Source organism: Wolffia australiana, chromosome 10 (assembly GCF_029677425.1).
Source record: "Wolffia australiana isolate 7733 chromosome 10, ASM2967742v1".
NCBI classification, from domain to species: domain Eukaryota; kingdom Viridiplantae; phylum Streptophyta; class Magnoliopsida; order Alismatales; family Araceae; genus Wolffia; species Wolffia australiana.
In genome coordinates this window covers 2,016,608-2,025,188 of record NC_135844.1, presented here as the reverse complement: position 1 = coordinate 2,025,188, position 8,581 = coordinate 2,016,608, and the positions used below count along the sequence as shown (strand labels likewise).

Sequence of the window (8,581 nt, the reverse complement as noted above, 5' to 3'; positions counted from 1 at the left end):
GTTATAGAGTTATCTATAAATGTTTCATGTGTCGACTAATGCTCTCTTATGGTGGCAAGGCGAAGGATGGAAGATATTCCCTAAGCTTTCTTTTTTGGCACGAGATTTTCTTCATGTGTGTGCATCTAGTGCACCAGTCGAACGCTTCTTCTCTGTTGGCCGTGAAATTTTCACGTATGAAAGTTCAAGGCTTTTGGCTGAAAACATGTCCATACTGATGAAGTTAAAATGTTGGTTGAGGCAACAATATCCATAAAGCAACATAGCATAGTCATTATCTAACATTGAAGAGGTCGAGTTGGTGGAAGGGGACTTTGATGAAGAAATTGCACAAGAAGGATGGTAGACTGAAATCTCTATGTATATCTCATTTTTATCATGCATTTATTTTATTTCTTCATAGTACGATAATGCACATATTGATTATTTTCCTTCCATCGTGTTACCAGGTACCATAAGGGTTAGTAGTGGAATACATCAACACCCTCAGAAGGCTCTTGAAGACATTTTGGTATACATGACATTTGGATGTCTTTGTTTTAAAATAGAAAAATTCATTTTGAACGTTTTTTGAGTTACATGGAACATTATTTATTTCATACATTGAATGTGAATTGTGGAAAATCAGGTACCATGGATTATGTGGCACCCAGTATTCAGGGCTCGACCAATGTTGATGGTGTCATCAGGACGGAGGAGGAAGCAAGAGCCCAACCAAGACGCATACCATGGCGGAGAGTACGATACCTCTGATGGAGACTCGTAAAGCAACCCCGAGACTCTTCTGTTACCATCATCAGCTCAGAGTCCAAATCTGACAGAGACAATGATGATACCGCCAAAGCCATGAACGATGCCACCAGAGACGATAGATGACCATTCTCTAGAGAGCAAATCACACTAATTGGGGTAAGTACTAATCACATCTTTACAGAGCTCCTTTCGCTCACTCCACCAGACTTCATGTTTGAGCCCCACATCCCCACAAGGCGTGGAAGAGAAATAGACACCACCTAATGGAGTGATAGTATATTTTGGGATCATTAGAACTTCACTCCAGCAATGGTTGCCTTAGTCCAATTTAATGTTAGTCGCGTCGCCTCTCCAGAACTTTCCCAATTAACCCGTAGGGGCAAAGATGGATGGTCATCAAGTAATCCACTTTGTAACCTCAACGCACCTTTTTTGATGTGTGCGAAACTCCGTTGACTATTGCTTACAAAACAATCTATTTGCTTTTGGGATTGCTCTATCCTTGAAAAATTATCCAGTGAATACATGTTTCATAGTTTGTACTATATGAATCTTTGTACTTATTGAATCATTAAGTATAGAATAACTTCTAACTTTAGAGTTAATTATGTCTACACAATACGTAAATACTATTTTTAATTTTTTCCACCTATCGATTTTTTTCCAGGAAAGATAACTACAAATCATCTAGTGATTTCACACCTACTAATTATTTCCATGAAATAATCATCTAGTTATTAACGACAAGGAAAAATACCTACCGATAAAAATGATTAAACCATCCACTATATAAAAAATATTTCAAACCTAGTGACTATTCCCATGAAGTAGATTGCTAAAACCACTTTTAGAATTCATTTAGAGGAAAAAATTTAAAGTGACAATTTTATTTCAAACCACCTTTAATATTAAACATTTAAATACAAGCTTAAATACCTAGTGATACACATTTAATATTCATCACTTTTGAGTATTCAGCATCCATCAGTTGCCATTTTTTCCACAGAAAATATAGGTTTCCAAAATACCTCTCGTTCGTGTTAGTTTGCGAACAAACATGAATGAACTGAACACAAACACAAACACAAATTTTTCCCTATTCGTTCATCAAAAAATGGTGTTCATTTGTCGTCAAACAGGGAACTCCCCATCCCTAGTCATTGGAAAGGCTATAAAATGCTCCTCCCTTGAAGTGGATTGCTGCCATGGCACCAAGACAACCACCCGTACGTCACCTACAGTTAGACATGGTCGTTCTGTTCTTTTGGTGCGAATTGTTCGTTTTGTTCGGTTTTCCAAACAGAACAAAAACGAATTTGAATAGAACATCGAACAGACCCGTGTTCTGTTCTTTTGTTCGCTTTGTGCAAATTTTAGTCTAATTTTGTGTGAAAGTGCGAATTTGTGCGAATGTGCAAATTTTGTTCATTTTTGAAAACGAAAAAGAACAGAACAAAGAGCAATGGCCTATGCGGTTCTTTTGTGCGAATTTTGTGTTCGTTTCAAACGAACACAACAGAACGACCATGTCTACCTGCAGTTACGGCTATGCACCACCTTCCTGAAATGAGTGTGTTGTCCCATCTCCACCAACACTTCATTCGTCTATAGTTGATTGTCCCATCTGCACCCTCTGTTGCTAGCCTGTAGCAAGTAACAACACCTGCCATCTACTATTACGTTATCCCCAATCCTTTTGTCACCCTGTTGGCCATACCTTTCACACATGACTGGCTCCATGATCAACAACCATTGGCATCATCATCCCAATCATTTTTTCACCTTTGTCATTTTCATCAATGTTGTCACTGTCATCCTCTTTCCCATCATCATCCTCGTCAACACCGATGTCCCCTTCCTTGCCATCACCCTCCTCACAGTCATTGTCTTTACCATCACCATCCTCATCAATGTCACCCTCTTTGATGTCATCAGCATCATTGGTGATTAATATTTTGTAGCCGTCAAGTCATTCAAAATTTTTTAGCCTTCGAGTTCACCAGAGAAAAATATTAATTCACTATTATTCTCATGTGATGTTTAAAATGAAGTCTTTAAAACTAGTCTTGTGTTAAATATAGCAAGAAATACACGAAGGTGATTGAGTGGTCAAGGTACCAAAGGTGATTGACTTGAGGAGGAAGATGCATTAAATACCTAGTTAAGGTAGTAAAGATATTGGAGATAATGTTCTCTAATGATGCCTAACATGTTAGTTTTGTTAAGTGACTAAGAGGGGGGATGATTCAAGTTTGCCAACATTTAGTTATTCTATATTAATTTATTTGTGTGAAATATGGTCCATATGTCTTTGAAATGAGATAAATAATACAATAGAGTCAGTTTTTTTACTCATCTTAGGATATTCCTTAATGTTGTTTGTGGGTAGCCAACACCAGCTGATGATGAGCCCCAACAAAGTGTATGCGAATGTCGCTCAATAAAAACACATGCAAATAAGATATAAAAATGATATCAAGAAAATAAAATTTTCATGAAACTATATCATCCTTAACCCCTAAATTCTTCCACAGAGCAAAAATGTGTGACCTCCTCTAACTCATCCCCAAAAACCTTCTTATCTTGAACCCCAAAGCCTTCATCTAAATAATCACATATATGTTAATTTTTTAAGTTTATACAAGTAATCACAGATAGTTTGATAATTCCAAACAGATTGATTTTCAAGATAATCAATGAATTTTTTTAATGAAATATTAATTTTTTAATTCAGTCAAATGTAGCAAGATGTTTGATATACCATGATTTTATGTCTCGTGATTCTCTTCTTCTCCCCTTATGATCTCTTATCAATCTATACGTTGATGTAGATTTAAGTTTTCTTAAGATCAAATTCGCAGACAAACGAAGAAGTGGAAATAAATGTTCCTTATTTGGAATCTTATGAAAGGGCTTTTGGATGTTTCCTTCTCGTGCACGTAATTTTAAATATACTTCTGAATAAATCATGATAACACTATTCACAAGAATGAGAGAAAAGGTAGAATAATCAGGATTTTATTTCATGATGATTTTTTGAGTAAATATCTTGTAAATTCTCTCGCAAGTTAGCTATTAATTTTCTCTGTAATTTTACAATGCTCTATTTGGTTCCCTCTAATTTCTATAGTTATGTGTGCAATGGAAAATTTCTAGATGATATGGATTTAAATTAATGTTATAAATTACTCTTATTTTAAATAATTTTTAAAGATAAAATTAGGAAAAATCTCCAAATGATGATCTTTCCACCAATGTCCCTTATCTTGCAAATCGGTGGTCATAGTATTGTACTCCTCATGTATTCAATTTTGCAAATCGGCGGTCATAAATAGTAAAATTATAAAAACTACATATTTTTTATTTTATAAATTATTTATATATTAAATAAATTTTTAAAAAATATTAGCAAGATTATCTAAACAATGATCTTTAGACCATTATCCCTAATGTCATGAATTTTGAGGCATATTCTTGCTCTCCTTGTAATAAGGCATATCCCGAATGACATGAATTGGAACCTGAAACAATAATAATAATTCTAAATCATATGGATCTGGGATGATGCTAGTAAAAAAATTAGTGTTAATGTTTTTATCAAAACAGGTAGGTAAATTTTTGATGAAGGGCTACATATGATGTTTGCTCTTTGGAGTGCAATTTGTTGTCGTGAAGAGAGACAAGAGCTACTTTAAAATTAGGCCAAGATATGTTTGTATGGGCTTCAAAAGCTAAAAGGAACAAGTCTGTAAGTTTCAGAAATCTAAAATTCAAATGTAGTTAATATGAGAGAAAAAATAAGACACAATAACTGCTTTAATTTTGGCTTGGCATGATTTTAACTTTTACATTCAATTCATCAGCCACAAAAGCTGAAAAAAAAATTCATTTTCCTCCATGAATTTGATATCTCATTTTTTTCAAATATTATAAATATTTAGCTTTATTTATTTATTTATATTTAAGCTCATAAATAAATTTTTAATTGAGATAAAAATATAGAAGGTAGGCAGATAAGTCCATTTTGACCATTATATTTAAGGGCTAAATTCTGTATGATAAACATTCATATTTGACTCGCAAAATAGGACATGGTAATCAATATGTCATGCAATTCTCTTAGCCTTACTCTATCTCCACAAGGCCAACGACCGAGGGGGGTTTAGGGATCAGACGCCTCTCAGACGTCCAAGACATGCTTCAAAAGAAACTAGTATGGCGCATGCGCACCACACACTCCCTATTGGGAAATTTTATTTCGAGCGACCGATATCCGGTGTCATCGGAGATGGCAGACGTGGCAGTGACAGTGGCTTGAGATCGCCCAGGTCACATGTTGGCATAAAGGCCGAGGTACGATTAGCGCCTGGTTTGATACTTGGCGCGCTGACGAGCCTTTCGCTCGCCATCCCCGCTTTGTACCACATCGAGTGCAACTCACAGTGGCCCAACTGCTTATGGGCAACACGCCACACCTATGGGAGCAACATGGCCTCCCTCCGCCATGTTACCCCAGGTCTGGAACACTTCAATCGGGTCCAGTCCCGACCGTGCTATTTGGATGCTCACACTCAACGGCGCATACTCATGCAGTTCTTCTTGGGAGTATTTCCGTGAGAAATCCCCCATCCAACACTGGGGTCGTCGCATCTGGCACCCGACGATCTTTACCCGCGTCTCCTTTTTCCTTTGGAAACTCCTACACCGTGGCCTCCCCACTGATGATCGAGTGATCCGTCTAGGCCACTCTCTCACCTCACGTTGCCACTGATGTCCCACATTTCCACATATTGAGACTATGAAACATCTTTTTTTCCATAGTTAGACAGCCATAGAATGTTGGCACCAAATCACGCACCTTTGGCGCCCACTCCTTCATATTCCACTGACCCCGTTGGAGTGTTTTGGCAAGATATTTCTCTTGCCAATATGCTCAAAATGGAGCCCCATCCTACTCATCACCATAGCTTATTTACTATGGGAGATATGGAAGGGGCGAAATTCTTCTCGTTTTGTAGGGACTCCCATGCGCGCTGTGGATATCATGCGTTGCGTCAAGCTATGGATACGACGCATCCATCATCTCATCCCCACTCGCAACTGCAACTCAGCACTCGGATGCAATATTCTTCATGCTTGGGGCATTCCGGTGACCTTTGCCCCTATCTGCATTCAGCTACAAGTCATCCATTGGCACCTACCACCAATTGGCAGCCTCAAACTGAATGTGGATGGTGCGTCCAAAGGGAACCCAGGGCTAGTAGGGGGAGGTGGTATCCTCCGGGATCATACAAGGAGTATTCTCTTTGCTTTCTCCTCTTTCTATGAGATACAAACTAACATAGTAGCCAAAGCTATGGTGATACGTGATGGTTTACTCCTCTGCGAGGAACAAAACCTGCATAATATCGTCATAGAATTGGTCTCACAAGTGTTAGTCGACATGCTTCATGCAGGTACATGCTCCCAATGGCGACTACATCGTGTATGGTAGGACATCATGCGGTGCCGCCCTCGCATAACTAGCGTTCATCATCAGCTATGAGAAGGCAACCAGACAGCAGATGCCCTCGCCAACCACGCAATACACACACGACTCCTTTCCTCCCTTTTCCTTTCTTGGCAGGCGCTCCCTCCGACCGCTAGGGGATGCTATCACATCGAACGTCTCGGCTTGCCGAATCTCTGCACGCGCCGCACACTTTTGAAGGAGACCCTGCGGGAGTGGTGGATCCCATGGAGCACTCGAGGTGGGAGCGCTCACGCCTGATCCGACGATCACGACAGTGGGGCGGACTGCGCCCACCTTGAATGAGGTCCTCGCCACGCACTTCATCGATGCACTTGTTAAAGGTGGGGACAGCTCCACTATCTCTCCATCATCATCATGCAGGGGCTCGTGTGAGGCATCGACACGAGCACTTTTCCAAGCACCTGCAAGGTATCACTTATGTATCGTTTCCTTTCGTGCACATGGGTGTGGACGAGTGGGATTCGAGTGTAATTGGGATATTTATACTCACTCCACGCCTATAAACATTGATAAACACTTCACTTTATAAATAAAATCCCCTTGGGTGGCATCCAGGGTATGACTGGATCGGTCTACGGGCACAACCGTAGGGTTGGCCATACCGGGCACCGTGCTTTTTGCCAAAAATAAAAAAAAACTCTATCTCCACACATCACATGAATTTTTACACATGAAGGTAGTCTTCCAATGCATATGTTAGTTGCATAGTTTAAAACAAAGTAACTCAAATTTATTTGCATCTACAATTCTTGATATCAATAAAAATGTATGAATTAATCTAAACTCGGAGTTCACTTGGCATAATCCACTTTCAAGATTGATGAACCATAAATTGAGGTTATATTATGTTGGATAAGGCTTCTAAGTTTTGCGATAATATTTATAATTTCCTTCCAAGCATAGATAAATTAAGGGTGAAATTCCAATGGAAGAAAGCAATGAATGAGTTACATTTAAACTTAATTTTTACCATATAGTTTTATACATTTGAAAGGACTAAATCTAATTTTATGAATTTGAGTAGTGAAAATTAATTTATAATAATTATAAAATTAAAACAACTTAATATCCTAATGCATCTAATATATTAAAATTTTATTAAAATGAGGATTTTAAAAGAAGTTTTACTTGAAATTACTCATTAATTCTAAATATATAACCTTAGCTGACACTTCGGTAGCATTCGGTGATGGTTTCACACAATTCAGAGTGTTAAAAACCAGATATTGGAGTTAAATAAATTAGTTTCAAGGCTCCTTATTTATGCAAAAATATCATAATTTCCATACAAGAATGGAATCCCAAATGAACAAGTAATGAATAAATGAAATTTTAAACTTTATTTATTTTTTTGATTATTAATATATTTTAAATAATTAAATATGTTTAATAAACATAAAATGTAAAACTAATTCAAACTAATTCTCAAACGATGAGAAAAAACTATTCAAATCACTTTATTTACTCAAACTTTTTAAGATTAATATAGGATTTTTTACATAATTTTATTGTACAAGTTACTAATTAATTCTAGGTAAATACCTTTGTTCATGCTTGGATGGTACTGGGTGATGGTTTGATGGTGTATGAATAAATAGAGCGAGCTGATGAGTTTATTCATCCAAAGTGCGGCAGAGATGGAGATATAGGCATGTTGGGAAGTGATATAGCAGGTTGAGTGATATGGATTTACCATCACCATTTGCGATAAGATGCAGATATGTGCTAATGATCATTAGTGTAGATGTGGTGTGTGTAATCGTGAAAAACTTAGGTCATGAGTGACAATGACTAAAGGTTAAGCTTTAAGGGCATTTTTAGCAAAATGTGTTAATGTGTGCTTTGATGAATGTTCAAAGTGATGCATGCCTCAATAAGGGCTGTGATCAAAGCAGAATAGGACCTCAGTCAAGTAGTTGACTGATTGTATGTAAAGATAAAATAGGAGCCTTAGATATATTAAAAGGCTATTTAGTTTGACCATACGTAGAACAAGACAAATCATGTATTTAGGACATGTATTTATTATGATATGAAGATAAACATAGTTTTTAATACTTTTCATGAATTTGTGTGAATTTTTCTTCATTTGATTTCTTGAAAAACTTATTCAAAATCCTATTTAATACCTTCGAGTATTTAAGGCTGAATTAATTATTTATTGATGATTTAATGAAAATTAATTACATGAAGATATTATTACCCAATGCTGATATCTCTATAAATGATGTGGTAAACATAACTAAAAGTTTAAGAATATTTTAAAACTCAAATCATTGGCATAACGGCTAGTTT

General features: G+C 37.0%; 1 long non-coding RNA gene across 1 annotated transcript; it reads left to right on the top strand.

Annotated features, from left to right (window-relative positions):
• The first annotated feature begins 330 nt into the window (after window positions 1-330).
• LOC144708769 (uncharacterized) lies at window positions 331-1,239 on the top strand. The gene is made up of 2 exons (XR_013582855.1): window positions 331-511; window positions 629-1,239. It is a non-coding gene; the product is annotated as an uncharacterized LOC144708769 (long non-coding RNA).
• Window positions 1,240-8,581: the final 7,342 nt, after the last annotated feature.